We start from the raw sequence: 12,061 nt of genomic DNA on the forward strand, positions 1-12,061 counted from the left end.
TCTCTGCTTGCATTGGATCAGCTTTTGTCCTGGATTGTGTGAAAGCAAGCAGTCCTTGAAAGAGTCAAGAGTGGGAAAGATAAGGTGGTAAAAAGGGCGCAAGAAGCACAGTGGCTCTTCAGCATCTGGCTTCAGGGAAGGTAAATGTACTTAAGAGTGGGGAATCAGTGCATCTGAGGAGAGTTAGATAATGTAATATTTTTACGTTTCTTACTTCAGCCTACTGAACTGCCATGTCCAAATGCCTACGTGGCTAGAATTTTGCTGTGTTGTTTAATCCATCCCAGAAACTCTTTTCCCCTTGTTATTTCTTCTTTTCTTCAAACACTTTGATCTCTTTTTAGTTTCCATGTCACCATCCATTCCTTGGGTTTGCAGGGGTTCCCTTCTTGAGCCTCTTATAGGTATTTTACTCATTTTGAGTATGTACTGTTTACAGTTAGGAAGAAAACTAATTTTTTAAAGAGAATTCTAGACCTACCGCATGACAAAGTTTAAGGTCTCTTTATAGAATTTCATGATAGAGTCCAAAACTGTCCACTGTAAATGGAAAAAGGGACATTGAAGAGTCACCTGGTAGCTATAGTTATAAATTTTCAGAAATCGTGTGAAAAAAAAAGAGTGAGTGATGAGAATATCTGTTCTCTTGTTTGGTAGATTTGGAGATACAAGTTATTTAAGCTAAGGACCCCACAAGCAGCTGAGTATTAAAATGGAATTGCTGAATTTGAGGAGCATGTGGCATATTCAGTTAAAGTTATGGATTGCAAAACATAGCTCTAAAGCATAGGAGACATCTAAAGCAGGGATATATTAATCTGGGGTCACTGGCACTTAGCTGACAGAGTCCTGAGAGAATATGCAATACATGGAATTTTGAAATTTTTTGAGATAACATTTTAAATTTACATTACAGGGGCTACCACTGTGGTACAGTGGGTTAAAGCCCTGGCCTGAAGCGCCAGCATCCCATATGGGCACCAGTTCTAGTCCCGGCTGCTCCTCTTCCAATCCAGCTCTCTTCTATGGCCTGTGATAGCAGTAGAAGATTCCTCAAGTCCTTGGGCCCCTGCACCCGCGTGGGAGGCCCGGAGAAGTCTTCTGGCTCCTGACTTCAGATTGGCACAGCTCCGGCCACTGCGGCCATCTGGGGAGGGAACCAGTGGATGGAAGACCTCTCTCTTTGTCTCTATCTCTCTCTGTAACTCTGTCTTTCAAATAAATAAAATAAATCTTTAAAAAAATTTGCATTACAGTCAAAAGCTTAACGGTTTCACGAAATAAAGAGTTCAACAAATAAAAAGTAAAGATTGTAGATCAGCAGAAAAATAGGCAAAGGCTATAAACAAGAATCAAGTAATAGCTACTTTGGTGATAAATTTCTATTCTTTTTATGGGTCTCTGGTTTGCATTATTTCTGACAGGAAGTCGAGAGTATTGCTTGACATAATCCCCAATATGTAACTTGTCCTTTTCTTCTGGATGCTTGATGGTGTTCTCTTTATCATGGAATTGTATTGGTTTAGTTTATCTCTGTATATCTTATTTGACTTTGGTTGACTTTCAGGATTTATGATAAGAAAACCTGTGCTTATCCTTTCTTCAAGTAATAGTCCTTTCTTTCCTCTCCTTCTGATACTGCCATTACTTTTAGATTAAACTGATTAATAGAGGTCACTGAAGTTCTCCTCACTACTTTTTTCAATCTTTTGCTCGTGTGCTTCAGTTTAGATAATTTTTATTGTCATGCACTCTGGTTTATTTCTGTTGCCCTCTATTGCTCCTATAGTAGTATTGAGTCTACTGCTCAATCTATCCAGGAATTCTTTAACCTAATATTGTCATGTTTAGCTCTAATTTTTTCCATTGGTTATTTTTTAAGATTTATTTATTTATTTGAAAGACAGAATCACACACACACACACACACGCACACAATCTTCCATCTGCTGGTTCACTTCCCAGATTATTGCAATGACTTGGGCTGAGACAGGCTGAAGCAAGGAGCCTGGAACTCCATCCAGGTCTCCCACATGGGCCCAGGGGCCCAAGCACTTGGGCTATCCTGTGCTGCTTTTCAAGCCACATTATCAGGGAGCTATATCAGAAATGGAGTAACTGGTACTCAAATTTTCTCTCATATGTGATGACAGCATCAGAAGCAGTGGCTTAACCCGCTGTACCCCAGTGCTGGCCCCCTCACTGGTTATATTTTAATAGTTTCCATTTGTCTCTTGATTTTATTCCTGTTTTACTTTAAACACCTTAACGTATTATACTATCTGTTTCAGAGTCTTATCTGATAATTTCATTAACTTTGTCACTTCTGCAAATTTTCTTTGGTTTATTTTTTCTTTTATTTATGAACATTGTTTTCCTGACTCCTTGCAGGTGTTATACATTTTGATTTCAAGAAGTAAGCATTGGGGCTGGCACTGTGGTGTAGTAGGTAAAGCCACCACCTGCAGTGCTGGCATCGCACGTGGGTGCCAATTTGAGTCCTGGCTGCTCCACTTCCGATCTAGCTCTCTGCTATGGCCTGGGAAAGCAGTAGATGATGGCCCAAATCCTGGGGCCCTGCATCTGTGTGGGAAGACCCAGAGGAAGCTCTTGGCTCCTGGCTTCAGATCGGCCCAGTTCAGCTGTTGTGGCCAACTGGGGAGTGAACCAGCAGATGGAAGACCTCTTTCTCTCTCTGACTCTCCTTCTCTCTGTGTAACTCTGACTTTCAAATAAATAAATAAATCTTTAAAAAAATAAGTAAGCATTGTGAGCAATGAAAAGTCATCTCAACAAAATTTTAAGTTAGTTTAAGAGTGCACACATTCTCTAGGATGTAATATTTATTCTTATTTTAATCATCTTTATAAACATTAATCTTTTATTACTTGGCTATCAAGAAACATGAAAAAAGGAAAAGGAAAAACTTACATGATCTACAAATATAGTGGTCATTTAACAATTTCCACTATTGTTTTCCTTTAAGACCATGCATGATGAAGAATGATAAAAGTTGATGATCATGATTTTGAGAATTAATGCGCATTTTGAGATTAAGCATATATAATCTAATAAAATGTATTTTTAAACCAAATTTACATTTTGTTTAGATTCAAATAAACTATGCAAAATCAATTTTCTGCAAAAAAGGCAATATTTTCTGTATTATTTCTAGATAAACCACAAAGCACTTCTTTTTGTAGGTTTTCCAAGTTTTGCTTATAAATCAAGACTAGGCAATAGAGTCACAGAAAAAGAAGAATACAGGTAAGTCAGTTTTCAGTATCCATGGCCTCGGACAATGTCTTGACCATTTGACAAATGTTCAATATAAACCTGCTAAAAAGATGTAGGCGCAACAAAGGAATTTAAACAGCAACATCCAGAAGTGGAGCAATAATGGTGTTAACTTCTTCCCTTCAAAATCATTTGATCAAGACAAAATTTACACTTAAATCCTTGTGTAGCAAGATCACTAACATCTCCTGGGTAATTGTTCATTTCAGATTTTCAACTCATATTAATCAGAACTCTTATTAGTCAAAGGCTAATCGTGGGCTTCATTGCAGATTGCTTAAAATCTTTTTCTTCCTCCCACACATCCTGAAAATTTATTTCTTCAAAACATTGCTAATGCAAACCTGATAATTGGATCCACAGTGGAAGTAAATGTTATGCCTAATATGACTTAACTGAAATAATTCCAGAGTCCCACTACCAGAGACACAGAAGTGGAATGTGGCACTTCCAGTGCCACCCTCTGGAAGAACTAAGAGGTCATCCAAACACGGGAGTTTAACAGGAGCCATTCAATAATTAGATTTATCAATGGCTAACACATTCTTTTTTTTTTTTTTTTTTTTTTTTTTACAGGCAGAGTGGACAGTGAGAGAGAGAGAGAGACAGAGAGAAAGGTCTTCCTTTGCCATTGGTTCACCCTCCAATGGCCGCCGCGGCTGGTGTGCTGCGTCCGGTGCACTGCGCTGATCCGAAGCCAGGAGTCAGGTGCTTCTCCTGGTCTCCCATGGGGGTGCAGGGCCCAAGCACTTGGGCCATCCTCCACTGCACTCCTGGGCCACAGCAGAGAGCTGGCCCGGAAGAGGGGCAACCGGGATAGAATCCGGCACCCCAACTGGGATTAGAACCCGGTATGCCGGCACTGCTAGGCAGAGGATTAGCCTATTGAGCTGCGGCACCAGCCAATGGCTAGCACATTCAATGGGAAGCTTACAGACAAAGATACTCATTGATTAAGTGGCCAACATATGTAAAATACAAAAGAAGGTCTATTTTTTTTTAAAGATTTTATTTATTTATTTGAAAGGTAGAGTTGCAGGCAGTGAGAGAGAGAGAGAGACAGAGAAAAAGGTCTTCCTTCCGTTGGCTCACTCCCCAAATGGCCGCAACGGCTGGAGCTATGTAGATCTGAAGCCAGGAGCCAGGTGCTTCTCCCTGGTCTCCCATGCAGGTGCAGGGGTCCAAGCACTTAGGCCATCTTCCACTGCTTTCCCAGGCCACAGCAGAGAAGTGGACTGGAAGAGGAGTAACCAGGACTAGAACCGGAGCCCATATGGGATGCCAGCACCGCAGGCCGAGAATTAACCTAGTGCGCCATGGCGCCAGCCCTGAGAAGGTCTATTTTTAAAGTCTCAAGTATTTTCAATGGGTTCTAAATTCTCTGTGGGAAACTTAGTTGTGTAGAGTTTGATGTATGTATGCACCATTAAATCTAGATCATGTTTTATATCAAAATTTATATAAAGCAAAGCCAAGTTACTTGACCTTCAGTCTGTTAAAGTGTTCCTTAATTATGCTTTGAGATGCTTTCATCCATTTTCATAGTGCTCATTTTCCACCTTCATCATAGGAATAATACATAACACCTTCAGTAAGGAATACACATTAGGAAAAAAATTGATGTCATGCAGATGGAAAGCTTCATAAACGGTGGATGGAAGCTCCATTTCTTGGCCTCTGTGTTTCCATTTTATTCTCCAACAATGAACCTTGGCTGAGAGAGTGTCGGGATTGGGTAAGTCACTTCTGTACATGTCAGCATATTGCTCCTCTGATGTACTGAATTTCAGCTGTCCCATGACCGAGGGTACCAAAGATAAGCATTTAAGAGCTTTGAGGTGCTGCTCTGAGAATATATTTGAAGTCCCTGAATAATGAGCTCTACTATTGGAACATTTAGGGTTTCTTTATAGTAACTCCCAGAAGTTAGCTGAGACTCCAGGTTGCCTTGCTGAGACCTGTGGAGTTTCCCAGGGAGTTTTTTTTTTTTTTTTTTAATATCAAGCTTGGTTGGCAAGTCTGTGGCTTCCTCAAACCAAAATTTATGATATACTATAATATTTTCCATCACTTCATTCAGTGAATGCAGGGCTGTGGTCAAACTACTAGCTGCAAAGAAGACATCAGAGGTTTGCCCCTGAAGATTTTTCCCAAGGGCTCTTGTAAAGGATAAGACATCTTTAAGAATAACAATGGTAACAATGAAATCAAAATCTGTGACTGCACTGCAGAGTACAGTTATTAATCTCTGTGTCACTAATTATACCATCCATGCATAAAACAAGTGCTTACAGACGGTCTACGAGAATTTCAAAAGCATCACGCCCGAATGTCCACTGAGAATAGCAAATTTCCTTCAGTTCTTTGCTTTTTTCCTTCACTGTTCTAAAAAAGAAAGGGAATTACATTGTCAAATTTTAGAAGAAGTGTGGTGATCAATGAAAAAAAAAAAAAAACCTTCCTTAGTTTTTCCCAATGCAACTGATACTCCCATAACAGGCACTGATTTTATCAACCATATATTTAAGGTACAGGAAAAGCAGAGTGTGTAGATAGCTTGGGGATATTTCTCTGTTAAGTCTAGAAACCACAACTTTCATTTTGGAAAAAAATCCACTGGACACAATGTAAGCCTGGCCATGGCAGCATTCCATATTTAATCCCCAGTTTTCAATCATCATAGTGTGCAGTTTCACAGCCAGATTTTCTGCATCAGCTTCATGAGGCAGGAAGCCCCAAATTCCCTCTCTCAGGTTGCGAGATTCATCAACCAACCTCACCAACACGGGCAGGTGCTCTTCCCCTGCTATGTCCACTACATCGTCAGTGATAACGGAAAAGAAGTGAGAGTCCCTCACTTCCCTGGGTGTTTCTTCTGGAAGGTAGCTCTCACAGACCTCCTGCATCTGCTTCTGCTGCGCCTTGGAACAAAACAGCGTGTTAAGGTCTGTGCTCCAAAGCACTTCCTCAAGACCTCATCCCCAGAATTTATCTCACACTGCCCCAGAGCCTGAAAATTATCAGGAGTAGAGACCTTCAGGGATTTCATCAGCCTCGTGTCCATCCACAGGTATATTTTGTTTGCCCATATGAATCAAAATTTCAAATAAAGATTTGAAATATTCTTGGTTTTCTTTCTCCTCAAAGGTTAAAGGTAAAATGTCTTCATCTTGCTCATCACCCCCTTCTTCTGCACTGGAGTTCTGGACATTGCTGGCGTTTGTTTTTTTTTATACTTTTGCTCCTGTTCAGAAATTTCATCATTTTTTTTTTCTGTTTCAGTGTCCTGATTTCTTTTATTTGTTTTCTGTGTCTACTGTGAAGATTGTTCAAATGACTGGTAAGATCAAATATTGTTAATATTGCATTATCTCAAAGAACAGTTCCATAAGGACACCCAATGACTTCACAGTATCTGCTTCAATTAATTTTGAGAAATAAAATAACTCAATCATCCTTCCCTTTTCTGATGTCTCTGCAAAATATATAGTTCTACAGATTACAGAGATCTCAAAGTGTTTGGCACACAATCGATGCTGTTTATCTAAGTGATCAAGTGCTTTATCTTCTAAGTTGCCTCTTCTATAATTCTCCACCCTCTTTGGACATCTGGCTGGATCCTGCAGGAACCTGAAGAAGGCCCAATCAGACTTCAAGTCCTTCCGAGTGCAGTTAGGGGCAGCGCGGAAGTTCAGCGTCTTCGCCTCCCCACCTCCTCCTGGCATCCCAGCTGCCTGTCAGGGCCAAGGAAGGAGCCAGGCCAGCCTGCCCACTCAGCAAGACTGCCGCACGGGGAAAATGTATTATTAAAATACACGTGATTTAAAATACTTAGTCATTTGGAGTGTAAGGAAGATAGGACATTTTAAACTCTAGGCTTCTGTTTCCTGAAGATGAACCTCTTCTGCTTTAATAATTTGGGTGAACTTAAGTTGGACAGCAAATTTAAATGCTCCTTACAGAGTAATAAAAGGTATCAGTCAAGTCAGAGCTTGAACTCTGACATTTGTGCAGGTAGAATAAAAGTATTTCCAGCCAGAAAAGGATAAATTTACTTTGTCAAGAAGGAGTGCCACTTTTCCCCTTCAGGTCACCATAAGTCTAGCAGTTTGTCAGTTACTGAATTCGGGGGAAGAAAGGAAACAAAACCAAAAGTCATCTGTGAATGCATCAGGAAAGTTTTTGGGAAATAAGATTTGCTTAAATAGAGTGGATAATAAGGTCTAGGATGTACTAGACATAGAAAATATACTTAGGAAAGCAAAGATTAAGGTGAAAGCTGTCAAAAAAAATCAAGACATAATGTCTTCTGGGCAGCAAGACAAAGAATAACACATACCAGTTATGTGCTGTACCTGCCAAGCGCTCGCATCACATCAAGGGAAACTGCTTTCTGCTCTTCAGACTCTGAGCACTGGATCAGTCCAAAAATTCTTGTGAGGTGCACCATCTAGATACTGATAAGTGGCAACAGCGACAAGTGAGTCCATCTGGGACTTCATGAACGCAACAATAACTTTGGACATCCTCTCCACCTTATGAAGCAGGAATTGCACGTGCTTTTGGTAGTGTAGGTTACTATGTACGACAACCACGAGTGCTATTTGGTGGCATTCTAATTATAATTATCATTCTCTCTCTTAAGGAACTGTTTACAGCAAACCTCTGGGGAAGTGCAGGGACATTTTTCTTCTTTGAGGAGGCAGTGCATTGCAGTGGTGGACACAGCACAGGAATCAGATGACGTAGCTGTGTAACATTGAACGTGTGATTTATCTGCCATGTGCCTCAGTTTTCTTAACTGAAAAATCAAGATAATTTTGTTTTCCCATAAGCTTAATCATGACATCTGGCATCACCCATAAAAGTTAGCTATTGTTAACATTTTTAAGTTTCCTGACATCATGAAACCTCATCTGTGCATTCCATTTGGTCCACATCTCACAGGGGTCAGAATTGCTTCACTTTTCTCCCAAAGTTCCTGCCTCCTAATTGACTGCAGAATGTTCATAGCTTCTCAGAGTGTAGGTAGCCAATTCATTTCAGAGTGTGCATTCACTACCCAAAGGAGGTTGCTTTCCTCCAGCGAAAAACCTGCTGCCTGCTTCTGACCACCCCTGGAATGTTTTCCTTTCCTTTCATTTTTCTCAGCCTTGCAGCTTTTGTTTCTCCTTGTCTTCCTTCATTCTTTAGGATCCATTTTCAGCTTTAAGTTGTTACAAAAAGGAGGCTTGAATTTCCCAGCTTCTTGGGTGGCAGCAATTCTTTCACATTAGGTTCAAGTTTGCTGCTGCCTTGGAAGAAATGTGGATGCTTTTATGCTTTCTGTAGAGGAAATAAATGCCCTTTCTGCTTGCTGAAGTTCAGCCAAGTTTGATATTTAATCATTTCACATACATCGTTATAGAAGACACCCAAATTTGTTTAGTCTAAATTATAAGAAAAGTCATTATACAGAATTATAATCCATATAAGTAATTGAGGATAAAAACTAAACAGTAGGAGTAAGAGTAGGACAGGTTTCTGTCAATATAAATTAGCAAATTATGTTCACATGTGTTGCATCTCCTCATGCATCATATTTTGTGTCTCATCTTCTGGGGGCTCCAAGTAGTTGAATCTAGTTATAGGCTTTGAAGCAAAGGGAAATGGTGGGAGTATGTCCTGGAGAACATTAGCAGTCCCTTGCAAAGCAGTTGACTTAGTGAAGGTCATTACTGGTTCTTCAGATAAGGGGAGATTCAACTCTTCTTGCAACAGTCATAAGGATGCTTCTACTGGCAAAGAAATCTTGGCGGAATTTTGGGGTACAGGATCTGTATTTTCAATAGAATCAGTCAATAGGACTCTATTCTGATGTTCAGGATTCCATTCTTTCCAACTTCATTAGTTCATTTACCTGTTGCTGTCACAAAATGCTCGGAACTGAGTACTTTCTAAAGAAGCGATTCATTTAGATCATAGTCCATGAACATGATTTTGGCCATCTCCTCAGCTCATGGCCATATCACAACATGGTATCTGGTATTATGATGGGAGCTTGTGTGGGAGGGAGGGAGCATGTGGTCAGAGAGAAAGCAAGGGAGATTCGGGAGCCAGGCTTATTCTTTTTATAACAGCCCACTCTCACAGGAACCAACTAGGGTCCCATGAGAACAGCATTATTCCCTTCTCAGGGTAGTGCCTCCAGTGACCTAATCACCTCCTACACAGCCCCATCCCTTAAAGGTTTTCATTGCCTCAACATTGCCACACTGGGAACCAAGTGTAAAAGAATAAAAGGAGTAGAGACAGAGCCAAGATGGAGGCTGAATAAGTGGATCCAGCAACACCTCTGCAGCGGAGACACCAATGTGAACAGCTGTACACACACCAAGTCACCTTCCCAAGAGCTATGGCAGCCAGATAAAAGACCACAGTGCCTCATCAGAAGAAAAGTCACATTGAATAAAGCAAGAAGGAAAGAGCTGCCTGTATCACCCATCCCCTAGCTCCAAGTAAAACAGTGTAGAAAGATGCCTCCCACTAGGAAGAGGAAGATAGTACCAGGCCCATAGAGAAAAAGTTCAGACTAGCACCCTGCTCTCAGGCCCTTCCTTTTCCATGAATATGGATATGGAAGTGAATATGGAGCCATGCAGCCTCTGCCACCTCTTCTTCACCCACTGACAAAAAGGAAAACTGCAGTCTTACAGAAAGGCTAGGAGAGGAAGCCTAAGACTATACCCTGGAACACAAATCCAGACCCACTGCACTGGTTCCAACACTTCAGAAAGCCCAAACTTTTCTAGCAGCCAGCTGGTTCTCATTGACTGGGCATCTAGATCTGCCCAGTATCAGGTAGAAACCTGTACTTGGATGGATCAGCCTCATTTTGGCACCTAAAGAGCAAAATAAAGTGCTAGAAACCGACCATGAAGGAGTTAACATTTCCTCTGGTGAATCTGGAGGGTATTTATCAGATCTTTGAGGGGTGCAGAGAATGCAGAACCCAGTGCAGCAGCCCAGGGCCAACAGGGTTTCTATCACCTTCCTCCAACCTTGAACAGATAGGAAGCAGCAAAGACACTGTGTCTTGGACAACAGTGTTGGACTGGGAAGATCCCAGCAGTTTCCATCTTATGCCAGGATCTTAGGAGGAGTCTCTGGGTTTGATCCAATATCAGACAAAGACTAGTGCCCTGGTTTACATACTTGTTTTGGCATTTATCATCACCAGCCTCTCATGAGCCTGGTATACCCACCTAAGATTCACAGAGCCTGGTGACTGTGAGATCCAGGTGTAACTCAACTGAGGAGCTGCCATTTTCAACCCTCCCACAACCTTAGACAAACAACAAGAGATCAACAGGCTGTTTTGGAACTCATTGTCAGGTTGATAAAACCCAACATCAAGCAGAATTGAATGGTCCCTTTCCCAAAGCCTGAATAGAAAGTCTCTGGACCTGAGTCAGTGCCCAGTGGAGTCCCACGGTCCTCGTTGGGCAATCCTATATCCTAGCCAGCACCTCCAGTGGCTAGTAGGTACACCATTGAACAGTGAACCTCAACAGCAGAACACACTGCTCAGAATTTCTAGAAAGATAACCACAAATAAGACCAGATCACTATAACTAATCCAGGAATGTGCGGATGACATCATACTACACAAGTGTTAGAATTTCCAAGGAACCATTACCTCACCTAAGGAGCAAAATAAAATGCCACAAACCACCCATCTCAGAATCAAAATTTAAAGTGTTTGAGTGAAGATTTCAAAAACAGCAGATTTAAGGACACTCTACAAAATTCAAGCAAACACAGAGACATGATTCAATAGTCTAAAAGAAATATTTGATAGAGAGATGGAAGTCAGTAAATAAAATCAAGCAGAAGTCCTTCAGCTAAAAAATAGACTAAGTGGAATTAAAAACATAATAAAAGGCATTAGTAGCAGAATAGATCAAATACAAGAAAGAACCATTGAACTTTAAAATACAGAGCAGGAGGAGAAAAAAAAGAATCAAGAAGAATGAAAAAAGGTTATGGGGAATACAGGGCAGCATGAAAAGATCAAATATTTGAGTTATTAGAATTCAAGGGGGGACTTAAGAATGCCAAAGGAGTAGAAAGTATATTCAGAAAGATAATGACAGAAACCTTCCCAAACCTAAAGAAAGATAAAACTATATAAGCAAAGGAAAGTCAAAGATCAAGTCTCCCCTAAGACACTTTATAAACTATATCTCCGAGGTTAAAGATAAAGAAATGATTCTCAAATCTGCAAAAAGTCTCAATTTACCTGACTATAGACTTCCTAAGAGAAACCTCACAGGTCAGGAGGTAATGGGAACAATCTTTCAAAGCACTGAATTGAAAATACTGCCAACCAAGAGTACTGTTCTAGCAAAGCTATCCTTCAGATATGAGGCAGAGTTAAAGACACTCCCAAACAAACCAAAGCTAAGATGATTTATCAGCACTTGTCCTGTGCTATAGGAAATGTTAAACGGTGTTCTTGAAACTAAAAGAAAGAGCCACTAATAAACATCATAAGGTAGAAAACTTATTGGTAAGAGGAACCATATTAACATAATAATTCAGAATGCTGTAATACTATAAACACAGTGTGTACATCATTTATATATTTGTGGTGAAGACTAAAATTATAATCACTATGCTAAAATATTAAAATATTTGCAATATAAAAAGAGGTCAAATGTAACATTAAAATTCAAAATGTGGAGAGGGACAGAGCAAAGATGTCAAATGTTTTGTTTGGATTT

The 12,061-nt window shown here is 40.4% G+C and overlaps 1 pseudogene; it reads right to left on the minus strand.

The window, feature by feature from the left end:
- Positions 1–5,584: 5,584 nt before the first annotated feature.
- Positions 5,585–7,021, minus strand: LOC133758716 (52 kDa repressor of the inhibitor of the protein kinase-like; annotated as a pseudogene).
- Between the last annotated feature and the right edge of the window lie 5,040 nt (positions 7,022–12,061).

This window comes from Lepus europaeus, chromosome 4 (assembly GCF_033115175.1).
Source record: "Lepus europaeus isolate LE1 chromosome 4, mLepTim1.pri, whole genome shotgun sequence".
NCBI classification, from domain to species: domain Eukaryota; kingdom Metazoa; phylum Chordata; class Mammalia; order Lagomorpha; family Leporidae; genus Lepus; species Lepus europaeus.